Below are 18257 nucleotides of genomic sequence, written 5' to 3'. Positions count from 1 at the left end.
GTATACTTTTTTTTTTTACAGCGTTCACCGTGCGCTATAAATGATATATTAACTTTATTCGGCGGGGCGATACGATCACGGCGATACCAGATGTTTATAGTTTTTTTTTATGTCTTATGGCGTTTGCACAATAAAATACGTTTTGTAAACAATCATTCACTTTTTGTGTTACCTTATTCTAAGAGCCATAACGTTTTTATTTTTCAATCAATAAAGCCGTGCGAGGACTTATTTTTTGCGTAACGAACTGTATTTTCCATCAGTACCATTTTTAGGTACATGCGACTTTTTGATCTCTTTTTATTCCATTTTTTGGGAGGTGAAGTGACCAAACAATTGTGATTGTGGTACGGTTTATTAATTATTTTTTTTACGGCGTTCACCGTGCGGGATAAATAACAAAATAATTTTGTAGTTCAGGCCGTTACGGACGCGGCGATACCAATTATGTATAGTTTATTTGTTTGTTTATATATTTTTATTAATAATAAAGGCCTGATAAGGGAAAAAGTGGGACTTTTACTTTTATTACTTTTAAAACTTTTATTTTCTTATTTTTACACATCTTTTTTTAACTTTTTTTTTACTTTATTACTTTGTCCCACTAGGGGACATGAGGGCAGGAGGCCCTGATCGCTATTCTAATACACTGCACTACATGCGTAGTGCAGTGTATTAGAACTGTCAGCTACTCACTGACAGCAAGCATAGTGGGTCCTGACGTTGTCAGGACCCACTAGGCTTCCGTCTATGGCATAGCCGGACGCCATTGTTTGGTGTCCGGTTGCCATAGTCACCATCGCCGGCCGCTATCGCGTAGCAGGCCGGCGATGGCAGCTTAACCCCTAAAAAGCCGCGATCTCTATAGAACGCGGCTTTTAAGGGGTTAATCAGCGGGGACACAGCGATCGGTCCCCGCTGTAGGAGCTGTGACAGCTGCTGAACAAGACAGCAGCGTCACAGCTCCTGTATGTGTCGGGAGGACGGCCGAAACGGCCGTTACTCCCGAGACGTACTATTACGGCATGGAGCGCGAACGATACAGCTGCCATGACGTAATAGTACGTCAAGGAGCGGGAAGGGGTTAAAGGTATTGTTCATTATAATACCACTAATAGGATATTATTTATTTCCTAGTGATTTCATTATTGGACAGCTGTTGAGGCGGACATTATGAATAATATATCCTAAATATGTTAATGTACTACATAGGTTCACACTCCTCTGTACAATATCTTTCCATGTTACTCAAAAGAGATGTTACTACAAAATCTTCAATATGCAAAAAAACAGGGAAATAAATAATCTGATATGAAAATAAATTTATTGTTCTCGATGACCTTTCCCCAAAGCCAAGACTTTGATGAGAGTCTCCATCACATCATGGAAGTCAGAGTTCAGTGGATAGTAACTCAGTAAGGTGAGAAAAATCAAACTAGTTCAACCTTTTATCTTACAGTGTTGATCCAGAGCAAGGCAAAAAAAAAAAAAAAAACAACTAGTAGTAACCAATTGCCCCAATTTTTGGGGTGTCTCTCTCCAGTGGCATAAGCTGGGCACAACATATTTGCTACTGAATTGGCATATCTGGGGAAAAATTAAAATTTTTACTTTGCACCATCCGAAGCGCATTCATTTATGGAAAAGACCTGTGGGGTGAAAATGCTCACTACACCCCTTAATAAATGCCTTGAGGGGTGTAGTTTCTAAAATAGGGTCACTTCTCAGGGGTTTCTTTTATTACTTCACATCAGAACCCTGCAATTGTGAACCAATACTTTATATGTCGCCAAATTAGGCCTCAATTTCGCATGGTACTCTTTCACTACTGAGCCCTGTCGAAAGTCCAGGCAAAAGATTAGTGCCCCATGTAAGGTGATTCTAAAACCAGGAAACACAGCATAATAATCTGTCTTGTTATGGTGGCACAAGCTGGGCTCATATATGGCATCGCCAAAACCGGGAGAACCCGCTTAACATTTTATGAGGTATTTTTTCTTCAGTGGCACAAACTGAGCACTACATATTGTGCACTAAAATGGCATATCAACGGAAAATTGCAATTTTCACTTTGTACTATCTGCTGCGCATTCATTTCTAATGAAAACACACCTGTGGGGGCAAAATCCTCACTATACCCCTTAATATGCCTTAAGGGGTGTAGTTTCCAAAATACAGGTCACTGCTTGGGGTTTGTTTTACTATTTGACCTCAGAGCTGAAAATCACCAAAATAGGCCTCAAATGCGCATGGTGCTCTTCACTTCTGAGCCCTGTCAAATGTCCATGCAAATGATAAATGCCTTGAGGGGTGTAGTTTCTAAAATGGGGTCACTTCTTCGGGGCTTTCACTGTACTCCGGTACCTCAGGGTTTTGCAAATGCAACATGGCGGCCAAAAACTCAGCCAGCAAAATCTGCATGCCAAATAGCGCTTCTGTGTTTCTAAGCCCTGCCGTGTGTCCAAACAGCAGTTTATGACCCCCATATGGGGTATTGCCGTAATCGTGAGAAATTGCTTTTCAAATGTTGGGGTGCTTTTTTTCCTTTATTCCTTGTAAAAATTGAAAATTGCCACGTTTTGTCAGAAAAAATGTAATTTTCAATTTCACAGTATAATTCCACTAAATTCAGCACGGAGCCTGTGGGGTCAAAATGCTCACTATATCCCTTGATAAATTAATTCAGGGGTGTAGTTTCCCAGATGGTTCACTTTTGGGGGGTTTCCACTGATTTGGTCTGGTAGGGGCTTTGCAAATGCGACATGGCACCCAAAAACCATTCCAGCAAAATCTGCATGCCAAAAAGCGCTCCTACCATTCTGAGCCCTGCCGTGCATCCAAACAGCAGTTTATGACCACATGTGGGATAATGACGTACTCAAGAGAGATTACTTTACAAATTTTGGGCGGCTTTTTCTCCTTTAACCCTTGTAGAAATAAAAAATGTCTACATTTTAGTAGAAAAAAATGTTGATATTCATTTTCACAGCCGATTTCCACTAAATTCCAGTTGTAGTTTTTCGTAGCACTATTTATTGTGCCATATAATGTACTAAAAAAACGGGAAAAAATTATTTGTGGGGTAGAAAATGAAAAAAAAAACAGCGATTCCTCCATTGTTTTTTGTGCGTGGTTTTTACGGAATTCACTGTGCAATTAAAACAACATGTTAACTTTATTCTGTGGGTCAATACGATTACGGTGACACCAAATATATATAGTTTTTTCTATATTTTACTACTTTTAAAAGTAATAATCTAAGTGTAAAAATGAAAATTTATTTTGTTTTGCCGAATTCCGAGAGCCGTATGTTTTTTATTTTTCCGTCGATTAAGTGGTATGAGGGCTTAATTTTTGCGGGATAAGCTGTAGTTTTTAATGATACCATTTTGGGGTACATGCGACATTTTGATCACTTTTTATTTTATTTTTTGTGGGAGATGAGGTGACCAAAAAATAGAGATTCTGGCGTTCACAATTTTTTTTTTTACGGCGTTCACCATGCGGGATAAATAATGATATATTGTAATAGTTCAGAATTTTACAGATGTGGCGATACCAATTATGTTTATTTTTTATTTTTTCAGCTATCACATGTTCAGGGACCAAAAGATTGGCCCTCGATACTCTGCCCAGGGCTGTTATCAACAGCCAGGGCACAGGGCTGTGTGCACGCGATCGCGCATTCACACTCTCTGAAGTACCACAGTAATTGTCTATACGGCGGACTTAAGAGAACCTGACCGCTGGCCGTAGTCAGCCAGCAGTCGGGAACCTGTTAAAGCTCAGTGATGCTCTGCCCTGTAACACCTGAGATGCAGAATAAAACCCGTGCTGGCCAGGAAGGGAATGATAAACCCTATTACCAACATGCCTATCATTCCATAACAAAATCCAGCTCCGAACTTGAAAATTACCAAAGTCCTTAGCAAACTACTCCTTGCTAAGGATACTCTGATTTCCTGGATTCCTTCTATCTCACCCAGCTTTCCCTGGATGGGACAGATACTTCCTGGAGCTTAGTACATATGAGAGGAATCTTGGGGAAATATAGAAATCACCTACCACTTTTTCCTGTCACTGTCTCACACCCTATTATGACTCTGTGCAAAACGAAGCCGTAATATGGGCGTTTACATGAGCCCTTACTCTGTGAAGAGGAAGAGTGAACAGAGCATGACTGACCTCTGAGCTAAACCTACCTCATTGTGCAAGTCTGTGGAATCTCAGTACAATAAGGGTATGTTCACTCGGGCGTTTTACACCTCGAATTACGCCTGAAAAAACGGCTCCATTACGCCTACAAACATCTGCCCATTGCTTTCAATGGGTTTTACGGTGTTCTGTTCCCACGAGGTGTAATTTTACGCGTCGCTGTCAAAATACGGCGCGTAAAAAGACGCTCGCGATAAAGAAGTGCATGTCACTTTTTGGGATGTTTTTGGAGCCATTTTTCATTGACTCCATTGAAAAACAGCTCCAATAACAGCCGTAAAATACGCTGCGAAAAACACGAGTTGCTACAAAAACGTCTGAAAATCAGGAGCTGTTGTCAGGTGAAAACAGCTCTGTATTTTCAGACGTATTTTGCTAAGCCGTGTGAAAATACCCTTAGAATACCACTGACAGAGAGAAAGCAAAAGGGAAAGTGAATAGAGGTTTTTTTTTTATTTAAATAAAGAAGTTGAAACTCCGCAAGTGCTAAAAATTCCATACACATGACTTCAACTGTTTGGCTTCCACATTACTGTAACTGGATTTTGTACGTTTCATTTTCCTGTTATTTCAGGTCTAATGCATATTGACAAAAAAAAAAAAAACATGTCTCAACAAATTAATCCCATGGACTCTGTGAATCACCTTAAATTGTTCCAGGTAATCACTGAAAAAACCCAGTGGACAGTGCATTTCTCCCTACCTTACTAAAAGTCTAGTTTCTGTGGCTGACCGCAGGACTTCAAGGGGTTTTCCAGGAACCCCAGCAACCAGCAGAATGAGGAGGCAACATGGTCCTTTCATTGTTGGTCCAGTATGAATATTTTAGCATATAGGGTGTTTCACACATATCATCTAGCTGTGATTTCCCTGCATTTTGCGTGGCTTTTGTTTTGCTAAAACGATGCAGCCAGATCTTTGCTGGGACACAAACAATGGCCAAATTTATTATTAGGGCCTGTTCACATCACCGTTCGCTTTCCGTTCCGGGGTTCCGTCGGAGGCTTCCGTCGGGTGAACCCCACAACAGAAAGTGAAAGTGAAACCACAGCTTCCATTTTGTCAGGTCCGTATATCAGGGAAGCTCCTTTCTCCCTGTCATTTCACACCGAATAACCACCTCTGTAAATTGAAAGCTGAAGGCATGCCTGGAAAGAAGTAAACCAGTCAGAAATGTTTGGTACACAACTTTCCCTTCATCAGAAAAGAGGAGAACTGAACTTTATTCAGAACAAAGAAACAAACAGAGGAGACACATGCCCCTCCCTCGAGATCTGGGACTTGCTTAAGTCCCATTGGCTCCTCAGCTGTAAGTTTTCCTGTACATTCTTCTGCACACTCCTCTTTGCATTCCAGGGGGCGGTGTCTTCCATAGGCGTGTTATGCAGGCTCTTTGTGCTCCATGAATCCAATCTCTTTGTGTAATATACTGAATATATATATATATGTAAGGATAATATTTTTCAAACAATATACATAGTAATGATCCCTGACAGTCCCCCCTAAAAATATTATTCTATCCCTGAGTCTTGCCTATCAACCTACCACTGACCACTCGAATCAGGCGGGTAGGGGTTTTGGATTTCTTCACCAGCTTGAGACGAGCTACTCCTTAAAAGTAACCCCCCTTTGTACCTGGACTTCCAAGGTTTCTGAATGGTCCTAACTGTCCCTATTCTCCTCAGTATACAGGATGGTTGTCTTTAAAGGGACTGTCGGTGTCACCTCGTCTATTTGTGTAAACATAGTGGGAACAGTCTGTTCTACAGCTTTCGTCATCATTTTCCTGATACAAGGGAAAACACAGCACACAAGGACAGAGAATAGTATTAAAAAGACGACTACCACTACTCCTATTTGTGCTAATATTTTCTGCCATCCAGTCATCCATGAGAAATACTGGTCCCATGGGTCGGTAATACCTGAGTTCCTTTTCAACTCCTGAGATAAGCTCTCCAACTTATGTATGTCCATTGTGACTTTTCCTTTGGGCCCGGTGTTTTGTCGGGGATATACGTACAGCAGGTTGTCCCTATCATTCGGCATACCCCACCTTTTTCAGCCAATATCATATCAAGAGCCATTCTATTCTGGAATGTCATAGTTGAGGTAGGCCCTAGTTGGTCGGCTAACCCTTGTAAAGCATCTCGGGTATAATTTCCAAACCGCTGCTGGTTGTAATATATATAATTAATCCAGTCTACATTTTTATTAACAGTAATAATTGGGATAAGAGACTCAAATCCTGCCTTTACCTGATCTCTGGCCTTGAACTCGTCTGACACCCCCCTCGGGACACCAATTGTATCTATATACACATGTGGATCGAAGCTTCCCCTTGGGGATGCTTCCCTCTTTCTGCGGGGGTAAGATCCTTTCATTGGGTCTTCATTTGAACCTTCACCAAGAATGTGGAAAGGCATAATTGCTTTAGACAATGCACATTCTCCTTTCCATTGCCCCTCAAGTCTGGTTCTGATTTTCATATCCCCACATATCCAGTATATATCGCCCAAAAACTGCACCTGATTCTGAGTGATAGATGCATTTAATGAGCTGTACTTTGAACAGTACCCTTCCGGAAAGTTCCCTAGGAACCGGCCATTCCCTTCTGTATTGGTGTAACATGTGTAGTTGCCTTTGTAAATGGTAAGTCCTTGGGCTTGTTTGGGTGTCTTGGTGACTATGGAGTATTCCTTTTTCCAGGACTCGCATACTGTGTGGTCTAATGTTACATTGGTGTATAGGCTTAGGAAACATTCTTCAGCATCGTCAGGAATATTAAGTGGTACTATCCCCAGGTGTGGCCGGGCTCCTGCACACACATAGCAGTTGGACTTATTCACTTTCCGTGTCGTATATTGTACCCACTCTAACCAGACATTATGGTCCCCAAATCCGGTTTCTACGGCCATAGTGTCTTCCAATCCTGGGTCAGCCATGGCCATCATTTTTTTATGCATCTGTATTTGGGATAGCAACACTTTTATCAGTCTCTGAGGGTTCAACTTTCTCCATTCTCGGGAGTCTACCATATCTTTTAGTTTGAATTTTCCCATTTCTCTGTTTACTCCCCCATAGGTCCCTAATATGTATGTGTCTTGGTCTGTTTTAGTAGGGTTTTCTATGGTGAGGATCAAGTCTAATCCTGACAGACCACAGGCTTTCCTTGATAACGTCATTCTAGTTAGAAGTGACTTCCCATTAATGTCTTTCTTTTCTAAGGCACTCTGTGGGCGATATCCCTAATGGTCCCCCGTGTTCCAGCCCACCGCCTTCCAGGATGTACAATGATTGCCGTAATAATTGTGTTACACATATATATTGAGTGCCTCGATCGCACAGGTGATAAGCATTCCAATATCCGCATGTTTGTTTGACACAACTATGTTTGTTTCTGAAGGATGTTACAGACTCAAATTCAAACTGGTATGTAGCTACATGTGTACTAGAAGAATTATACCTTTGTAGACTCCTGTGGGGTGGGGGCGGGTTGCTTTTCAATAGCTTTAGCTATGAGGAGGACCTTCCTGGGATCCATGTCAACATATTCCGGCCTTCCCTCCACCAACTTCTTCTTGATATGCTCCTTGAGACCATTAACAAAGGAGGACACTAACAACACCTGTTGCATTTTGACTTTAACATCAAACCCCTGGTCTTGGAAAAGGGATTGTATCCGGGCATAGAACTTCTCCACTGACTCCGTGGTGTCTTGGGTGCAGTCTGAAATACTCGTGGAAGATTCCGTTAACCTATCCCTGGCCCATCCTTTCATTTGACGGCAAAACACATCTCCTGATTCATAAGTTACCTGATTTGGTACTTGTGTATCATCTAAGGCAGACTGGATTATGGGCCAGAAACTATCCCCCGCCTTGATGCTAGTGATGAGTTGCAAATCCTTCCATGCTGCTGAGTATGTCTGTTGAATTTGTCTGAGTCTCCTGTAGAACGGCATAGGATTCTTGTCCGGGTCCGGGAATTGGCTCACAATCTGGTTCACTTGCGTCGGATTGAAGGCCACATATTTGTTGGGTGCGTCACCTTGGGACGTGGTCGTGGTCGTAGGTGGGTCAGGGACTGGAGGAGAGCCGGGGATGGCGGCGGAGGCGGCTGTGGTAATCCCGATCTCCTGAGGCAGTGCCGCATCGGGGAGTACCACGATGGGTGTGGATATGGGAACTAGAGGTAAGGCTGTAGGAGGGGGTGGGTAGACCGGTGGGTGGGGTAGGCCAGGTAGCAGTTCATCCGGATCTTCAGGGAACATCTCCTTAAATAAAGATGAGGGGATAACTTGCTTGGACATGTTCTGCACGGCCTGCTTCAGTGCTTGGACAGTAACATCATCATTGCTAATTAATCTGATTTCCTCCAGGGACGGCACTGCTGGGTGATGCCGTATGGCCTGAACAATTGCCTGTGCGCATGCTTGAGGTGGGAACCCGAAAATTCCTGCACTAATAGCTGGGAGTGCTATGGTTGTGAGACGTTTATAATTGGCGAAATCCAGAATCCTGCGGACAGTTGTTTGAAGCTGTTGAACACAGTGCTCGTGATTCTCGGCCTCATACACAGGGCCTACTGAATGTACTATCAGGGTGCAGGGGAGATTTCCTGGGCCTGTGGATACCAGATCTGTCACTCTAAGTGGGCCCTGTTCCTGAACTATGAGATCGCTGTCACGTTGAATTCCGACACCTCCGGCGTGTACTATTGCTCTGGCCACCCCTCGCATATGGCGGAGCTTACTATTAGCTGGATTGACAATTGCATCCACTCGCTGGGTGACAATATCGCCCATTCCTGCTATCAACAAAGTGTCAGTAGGCCACACCAGTCTTTTTGCTAATGGTTCCCAGTACTGTGGGTGGTGGGTGTCCTGCATGAGAGAAAGTATCCCTCTCTTCCACTGGTGGGGACTCTGGTATGTGAAATGTGACACGGCCCGGGATCTTACTGACCGGGAGGGGGAGCGTACAATCCTCTTTCACAGCATGTAACTCATGCTGGAGTTCCTTGTCTTCATCCGGTTCACACTGACTCCTTCTCTTTGCCATTTCACATTGAAAGGCCGGGCTATTAAGAAAGTCATCTATGGACGGGAAGCGCCCAGCCATGGTTGGGGGGACAATAGGGAAAAGGGGCACAAAATCTTTCGGGACATAATAGGCACCATCTGGTGTAAGAAACCACCGAAAAAGGCCATACTTACAAATGGACACAGCCAGGTCAGAAACGCTGATGAAGGAGTGAGCAGGTGCTTTGAATAATAATAGCCACTCCCACTGGTCTTGAGGGGTAAGGACTGGGTATAGTGGTAATGGTGGCTCTATGGTAGCTTCATGTGGAGTAGTAAGATGGTCGCTGGGGGTGGGAACTTGCTGTGACGTACTGATGTCAGTTCCGGGTGTACTGGGCGTGTCGGTGGGTGCGGAAGGGGTTGGTCTAGGGGTTGGGCCTGGGCAGGCTGCTTTGGTTGAGCCGGACATGAGCTCATCAGGGGGTGAGGAGCTGCCTCTCCCACAGGAAACACTTTGTTCAATTGTAAGGGGGTTTTGCTGGCCACAATAAGGGCACACCCAAAATGAGGGATGGCGGCCATTATAAGGTGGGGGCTGCTCCTTTGTTGTATAATACATATAACATAATATAATTCCTTTCTTATTCATAACTTCTGCTTCTTCAAATCCCTCTTTGCTAACCGCTATGGCTGTTCGCTGCCATGCTAAAGCACTTTCCATCAACTTACTATCTTCTAACTTCCCTTTGTTCTCACGAATACCTTTTGCCCAATCTGCGGCTTGGAGCCACCCTCCTTTATGGATCCCACACACATCCATCAATTTCTTCATTTTACTCACATACTGCTTCCCTTCCCTTCGCTTCACTAAATCATACGAAAAGGACTGTCCGGAAACGGACAATCCTGGAGATTTGAATATGGACCGTAAACCATCCATTCTAACAGTCTATATTATACACGTAATTTATATATCAATTTTCGATCTACAACTCTCTGACCTGGTTAATATATTATCTACAATTTAATACACCACTTATCAGTGCGTTGCACCCCGCATGTGCCTATCCCACGACTTATCACACGTCTTATCGCACAGTTTACCGTGCCCGCATGTCCGCGTATAAGACAGGTTATAATACTATCCACGACTTATCAGTGTTTAGACACACCCCGCGTGCCCCTGTATAAGACAGGTTATAATACTATCCACGACTTATCAGTGTTTAGACACCCCCCGCGTGCCGCTGTATAAGACAGGTTATAATACTATCCAGTCCCTAATTACCCAGAGGATGGTTAGTCGGGCGCGACTAAGGTCTCACAGGTTTTCGACCTCACAGCGGAAAATATCACCTCTGTCGCCTGAGATAATCCAGGAAATCAACAAAAGGGTTCTACAGATCGCCACAAGACCGTCCACAAACACAGATAAGACGAAGATTCATAAAATCAACTCGCTTACCGTGTTGCGGAGGTGATCAAATTCCTTATCAGTGGGCAATCTCGGGTCCTCTGTTTCACCCTGTGATTGTCGGTTATCCGGATTTCGATATTTCCTCGAGTGAGGTCCCATCTGGGGTGCCAAAAATGTCAGGTCCGTATATCAGGGAAGCTTGTTTCTTCCTGTCATTTCACACCGAATAACCACCTCTGTAAATTAAAAGCTGAAGGCATGCCTGGAAAGAAGTAAACCAGTCAGAAATATTTGGTACACAACTTTCCCTTCATCAGAAAAGAGGAGAACTGAACTTTATTCAGAACAAAGAAACAGACAGAGGAGACACATGCCCCTCCCTCGAGATGTGGGACTTGCTTAAGTCCCATTGGCTCCTCAGCTGTAAATTTTCCTGTACATTCTTCTGCACACTCCTCTTTGCATTCCAGGGGGCGGTGTCTTCCATAGGCGTGTTATGCAGGCTCTTTGTGCTCCATGAATCGAATCTCTTTGTGTAATATACTGAATATATATATATATATGTAAGGATAATATTTTTCAAACAATATACATAGTAATGATCCCTGACAGTTTCAGTCACCATTGATATCAATGGTGACGGAAACATCGCTAATGGTTTCCGTTCATCACCATTCCGTCAGGTTTCCGGTTTTCCGATGGAATCAATAGCGCAGTCGACTCTATTGATTCCGTCGGAAAACCGGAAACCGTCCGGAATGGTGACGAACGGAAACCATTAGCGATGTTTCCGTCACCATTGATATCAATGGTGACTGAAACGGAAGCTGTGGTTTCACTTTCACTTTCCGTTGCGGGGTTCACCCGACAGAAACCTCCGACGGAACCCTGGAACGGAAAGCAAACGGTGATGTGAACAGGCCCTTAATGGTGTATTTTGCACCAATGGAATTGGAGAAAGTAGTTGGCAAAGATTGAACCTAATTTATTAGTCTAAAAGTAAATTTACCATGCTCCCTTCTCACCTGTTTTCAGTTTTCGAGTGATAATTTGGCACGATTTTAGATTTTTAATTTGTACAATTTCTTCCAAAATCATGCGTAACTGAATAATAAATGTGGGCCAATTTGCTGTCCATACTAGCATAGACGGGCAAACAACACAGTGACGTGTCATCTATACAGAAATCAGCTCAGTTGCAGAGAAGCTAATTCAAAAGTAGCAAACAATATGGCCGCTCTTCCTGTTGTTACTTTTGCCAAAATGACTCGAACATCAAACTAGAAAAAATGCCAATACCAAACTTTTGATTAACTAATATATAGTAATTTTTATGTTTTGGGTGGAAATCCTTTTTAGCAAATGTAAATATGTTCTTCTATATTTCAGTTGGTTATGCAGAACACAACAGAGCATATCTGCATGATCTGCCATGGAACTGCCCCGAACACTCGATTGGTCCATCTTCCCCTTCGCATCCCTTTCATCTACAAGTATTCTCGCACTAAAGAAAACTTTTGCATTTATACCATTCCCGGATATAAAGAAAATATAGGAGGATATTAAGGCGCTGGGTAAGAGTTAAAGGAGTTGGCCATGTCGGTGTAGCCTGGATTTGGAAGAGCTAAAGGTATTCTAAGAATCCATCCTCGGAGTCCAAATCAGATAGCGATGCATCGGAGAGATCACATAGATACAAACAAGTGCTTCAGTATCGAATGTGGCATTCTCTGGTGCTTGAGACCTTGTGATATTTATTTATACAAAATAAGGCAATACACAGTTGAAGACCAATATAAATCATGTATGATTCAGTTCCAGCCCAGTTCTAGAGGTAGCTTAACCAATCACATTAAAAGTCACTACATAGTATATGAATATATTACTTGCATAAAAAAATAATATGGAAACATATCTATATATAGCCTCAGGAAATGTTCTTAAACCCACTCCATTGGAGTGACACGTTCAATTTGGTTAATTTTGCGCCTGAAATCTTGTTTGGAGAAGATACGATTTTCAGTCTTATTAAAAACGAAAAATCTCATCATCTTGGTGTTGTAAAAACTTCAATGTATGTTAATAGTTTCAAAACAATTTTTTACTGAGACTTTGAAGGTCTAAGGGCTTATTCACACGACAGGGTCCCGCCCGAGCCCGAGTGTTGGCCGATAAAATCGGCCATTTTTCCCGGCCGGTGTGCATTAGTTTTGCATCCGTTCTGGGCTGGGCAAATCTGGACAGTGACATCAGGGGCAACTCCTGAAGGAGAATCCCCATGTGTTCGGGGATTCCGCTTCAGGAGTTTCCGCTTCAGGAGTTTCCCCTGATGTCACTGCCCAGATATGGACAGAGACATCAAGTGCTCTGTCCAGGAGCGGAATCCCCGAACACACGGGGATTCCGCTCCTTCAGGGAGCTAAAGTCGGGCTAGCACATAGCAGAGCAGGGAGATACCTCCCTGCTCTGCTATAGTGGCGTCGCTACAGCAGTAGCAGCCGCAACTGCTCGCGGCGCCATCGAAGGTGTCGCCGGGTCAGGGCGCTTTTAAAACAAGCAGGGGAAGGGAGCCAGCGCAGTGCTCCCTTCCACCTGCTGTACACCCCGGCCCTGCCACACAGTGTATCTCCAGCGTACAGCCATTCGTCCGAATGGCATCAACTCCTCCTCCTCACATGTATTCTACGCTGTGAGGGAGCGAGCGACGGAATACATGGCCATCACTCGGGACACATTCCGGTGATGGCCGTGTATTACCCGGCCCCATAGACTTCTATGGGAGCCGGGTAAACGGCCGAAAATAGGACATGTCCCATTTTTTGACGGCCAGGTTTCCCGGGCCGTCAAAAAATTGGTCGTGTGAATAGCCGCATTAGGGGTCTATTGTTCCTACTGCAGCCGGGTGACAGCCGTTTTATGAACGGCCATCACCCGGCCGGGAAACCCTGTCGTGTGAATAAGGGCTAACACATGTTTTCAAATAATTATTAGCTCTCAAAACTACAGATTTTTCTACTGAATGGTGAATGATTAAACAAATATCAATAATTACTCTCATAGCCACCATCAATATAAAATATCTAAAATGCCTCAGACAATAAACAGAGCCAAAAAGAACTGGTATTAGGCAAAATGAAGTATGTATAGATAATTTATATAACCTCTCCACCTTACCATGCTCCCATAGTACTGCTCTCTCCTGCAGGCTTGTGTGGGTGGGACACCCGCAAAGTGAAACTAAAAGTCCCAGCATGCATCCCTTCCTGTCATCCCATTTTGAGCGCAACACCTCAGCCAGCGACTCTGCTAACATTTTACAGCTGTATAAGCTGTGTCTTGCTGTATCCGAGAAAGTATTAAAAAAAATTGTAAGATTAACACAGCCCCACCTGTAAATAAAGATTTTTCCCCTTCCCACTCACAACTGTGATCTGTAGGCACATTAGATTTAAAGGCATGTTGTTGCCAGATAAACATGTTTTTTTTTTTTTTATTAAACATTTAGTGTGTGGGTGATTAAACATTGTTCAAATTTTTTTTATTTTTTTCACGAGTCAGGAAATATTATAAATTATTTCTAATTTATAATACTACCCATTTTTGGTCACTAGATGGAGCTATTTCCCAAAATTGCAGCATTGCAACATTGGGTTAAAAGCTCTCGCTCTAGTGAGCTCTCAGCATCCCCCCCTCCTTTATCCTGGCTAGTGCCGGGATAAACGAGGGGTTTGAACGGTGTAACCTCCTACACTGTGTGTCGCCATTTTTTGAGCTAACACACAGCGTAGTAGGTTTACATACAGTAGTAAACACACACAAACACGAACATACATTGAAATCTCTTACCTGCTCCTGCCGCCGCGGCTCCCTCCGGCCCGTCCGCTCCGTTTGCTGCCGCTGGTCCAAGTGCACAAATCCGGAAGCCGCGACCGGAAGTAGTAATATTACTGTCCGGCCGCGACTTCCGGTCCACAGGAAAATGGCGCCGGACGGCGCCAATTTCGAATTGGACTGTGTGGGAGCGGCGCATGCGCAGTTCCCACACAGACGCCGTACACGGAAGTCAATGGGACGGGAGCCGTTCGCAGTCCCTATGGGACTGTGGCTGCCGTATTCCATGTCTGTATGTGTCGTTAATCGACACAGACAGAAATGGAACAAAAAATGGCAGCCCCCATAGGGAAGAAAAAGTGAAAAAATAGAAAAAAGTAACACACAAACACACAAATAAATAAAAACGTTTTTAATAAAACACTAACATAAAACTGACATGAAAAAAAAAATTTTGGTGACACTATTCCTTTAAGTGTCATAAACATTTAATTATTAGTTTTTCAATGAAACTCATGGATGGTATGGTGTCTTAGGGCTCTTTGAATCATTGTAATCAATCTCAGACACCTGTGATAATTAGTTTGCCAGGTGTGCCCAATCATAGGAAAACTACTTAAGAAGGACGTTCCACATTATTAAGCAGGCCTCAGGTTTTAAGCAATATGGGAAAGAAAAAGGATCTCTCTGCTGCCGAAAAGCGTGAAATAGTGTAATACCTTGGACAAGGTATGAAAAAATGGGATATTTCAAGAAAACGTAAGCGTGATCATCGTACTGTGAAAAGATTTGTGGCTGATTCAGAGCACAGACGGGTTCGTTCAGATAAAGGCATAATGAGGAGTGTTTCTGCCAGACAAATTAATAGGATTAGGAGAGCAGCTGCTAAAATGCCATTGCAAAGCAGCAAACAGGTATTTGAAGCCGCTGGTGCCTCTGGAGTCCTGCGAACCTCAAGGTGTAGGATCCTCCAGAGGTTTGCAAGTGTGCATAAAGCTATTATTCGGCCACCCCTAAACAATGCTCACAAGCAAAAACGGTTGCAGTGGGCTCAGAAATACATGAAGACTTATTTTCAAACCGTGTTGTTTACTGATGAGTGCCGTGCAACCCTGGATGGTCCAGATGGATGGAGTAGTGGATGGTTGGTGAATGGCCACCATGTCCCAACAAGGCTGCGACGTCAGCAAGGAGGTGGCGGAGTCATGTTTTGGGCTGGAATCATGGGGAGAGAGCTGGTAGGCCCCTTTAGGATCCCTGACAGTGTGAAAATGACCACTGCAAAGTATGTAGAGTTTATGACTGACCACTTTCTTCCGTGGTACAAAAAGAAGAACCGTGCCTTCCGTAGCAAAATTATCTTCATGCATGACAATGCACCATCACATGCTGCAAAGAATACCTCTGTGTCATTGGCTGCTATGGGCATAAAAGGAGAGGAACTCATGGTGTGGCCCCCATGTTCCCCTGACCTCAACCTTATTGAGAACCTTTGGAGCATCCTCAAGCAAAATATCTATGAGGGTGGGAGGCAGTTCACATCAAAACAGAAGCTCTGGGAGGCAATTCTGACCACCTGCAAAGATATTCAATCAGAAACTGTCCAAATACTCACAAATTCAATGGATGCAAGAATTGTGAAGGTGATATCAAAGAAGGGGTCCTATGTTAACATGTAACTTGGCCTGTTAAGTTTTTTCTGATTGAAAGAGCTTTTGATTTCTGTAAATATGACCTCCTGGTGCTGCAAATTCAACAAATTACCATTTTAGTTCTCTTTACAACCTTTAAAATGTTTTGATCTCTGTTGTGCATAATAATTTGAAACAGTGAAGTTTTAGTTTTTTACTTCTAAAAAAAAATCTGTTATCATTAGGAGATTTGTTCAATAAAATTCGCATTATACTCCAACGGTTGATGGCTTGAAGATTATACTGACTGTCATTTGCATCGACTATTTAGGAAAATCAGCGAAAAATAACATTTGCATAATAATTTGGAATGCGGTGTATATTTGGGATGGTATCAGGGAGCAGATAGCTCCATCTGGCATACAGGAATCTATGGATATGTGGCAAATCAATGTGTGTATATACACACAATTACTTATATATTATATCCCAAGAGGAGTGCACTGTCAATCATTCCCCTATTCGTAAGGAAGAGGTCTGTCGTGCATAGTGAAAGAGGGCACACACCAGACACATGTATAATATGTCTAGCGGACTAGTCCTGCATCACTCATCCTATTAACGGGGTATATCCAGTGGCGGATTATCATATGGGCGGTTCGGGCAGCCGCCCGGGGCCCAAGGCCCAACCGCACATCATTTTAAAAATCACTTAAAGACTCATGGTGTGGTAGCGCCGCTAATGGCCGTTGAGAGAGAGGGAGGGGCGGGTGGGCGGACTGCAATAGAATGTAGCCGCCAGCGCAGTGCTGATGAGGAGGAGGGGGATGGATAGCAATAGCTGGATAGGACTAGCAGACGTGCGTCTGCTAGTTGTGGTAGAACACGCCCCTCTTTGGCGCTGCCAGTGAGGAACGGACGAGAAGGGCGGTGGACGAACGACGAGGAAGAAGGTAAGTCTTCATGTTCGTCTCCTGCCAGCCTGCCACAAGCAACAATTGGCAGAGGCTAAAGGGGGATAGATTATACAGCAAGGGGGGGGGGGGGTGAGATTTCCATCTAAGTCACTGCAGAGGACTGTATGAAGAGGGGAATAATCCCTCAGTATTTCAGTATTTATTATACAGCAGGGAGGGTTGAGCGTGTAACTCACTGCAGAGGACTCTATGGGGGGACAATCATTTCCCCCCATAGACACTCAGCAGTCAGTTACACGCTCAACCCCCCCCCCCCTGCTGTATAATAAATACTGAAATACTGAGGGCTCTATGAGGGATGGGGGGTTATTCCCCCCTTCATGGAGTCCTCTGGAGTCACTTAGTCACTTAAAACAGGACATGGGCTCTGAAGTACATATATAACAAATTCTATATTACAAGTAAGGAAATAATTGATTTTGAACTGTTTATCAGTATTCGGATGTCTAAAAAGCTTCCCTTCAACCATGAGAGAGCAATTTGTACAACCTAAGCATGGGAAACAACCCTTTTTGGGAGGATACAAGTAAGTTTGTCAATTACCTTTGGAGGATCCAAGGTCTGACCTCACAAGCTTATCCCTAAGATTGGGCGGTCTCCAATAAGAGAAAAGAGGCATATCAGAAAAATCTTCTATAGTAGGAAGACAGTGGCCCAACATTGGCCAATGTCTTCGAATAATGTAATTAATCCCATTACTCATATGGGAAAAGGTAGAGACAAGAGGAATGCGTCTGTTTCTACTTACGCCTATCTGTTCTAATCTCTAGTAAGTCTCTCTCTCTCTCTCTCCCTCTCTCCCTGCCCCCCCCAGCATCCTCTCACTTCCCACAGTACTTCCCCCCTCCCAGTATCATCTCCCACAGTATTATTTTCCTTTCCCTTCAGTATTCTCCCACACCCCCCCCCCCCCGTCATCCCTCTGCAGTATCATCTCCCTCCCAGTATCACTTCCCTATAGAAAGCCCCTGTCTTGCCCAGGTCAGCACGATCTCCTCTCTGCGCTGAGTATAGTAATGTACTACTTGTAGCAGCAGCTGCTCCTGTGCTGTGCAACCAGAGAGAGAAGACACTCTGACATGTTACACGGCACAGGAGCTGTCCAAGCCATCAGGAAGAGCTGCCTACTGCTGCTGCTAGAAGTAGTACAGTATTATGCTGCA

This window comes from Rhinoderma darwinii, chromosome 13 (genome assembly GCF_050947455.1).
Source record: "Rhinoderma darwinii isolate aRhiDar2 chromosome 13, aRhiDar2.hap1, whole genome shotgun sequence".
NCBI lineage: Eukaryota > Metazoa > Chordata > Amphibia > Anura > Rhinodermatidae > Rhinoderma > Rhinoderma darwinii.
This window is presented reverse-complemented; position numbering follows the sequence as displayed.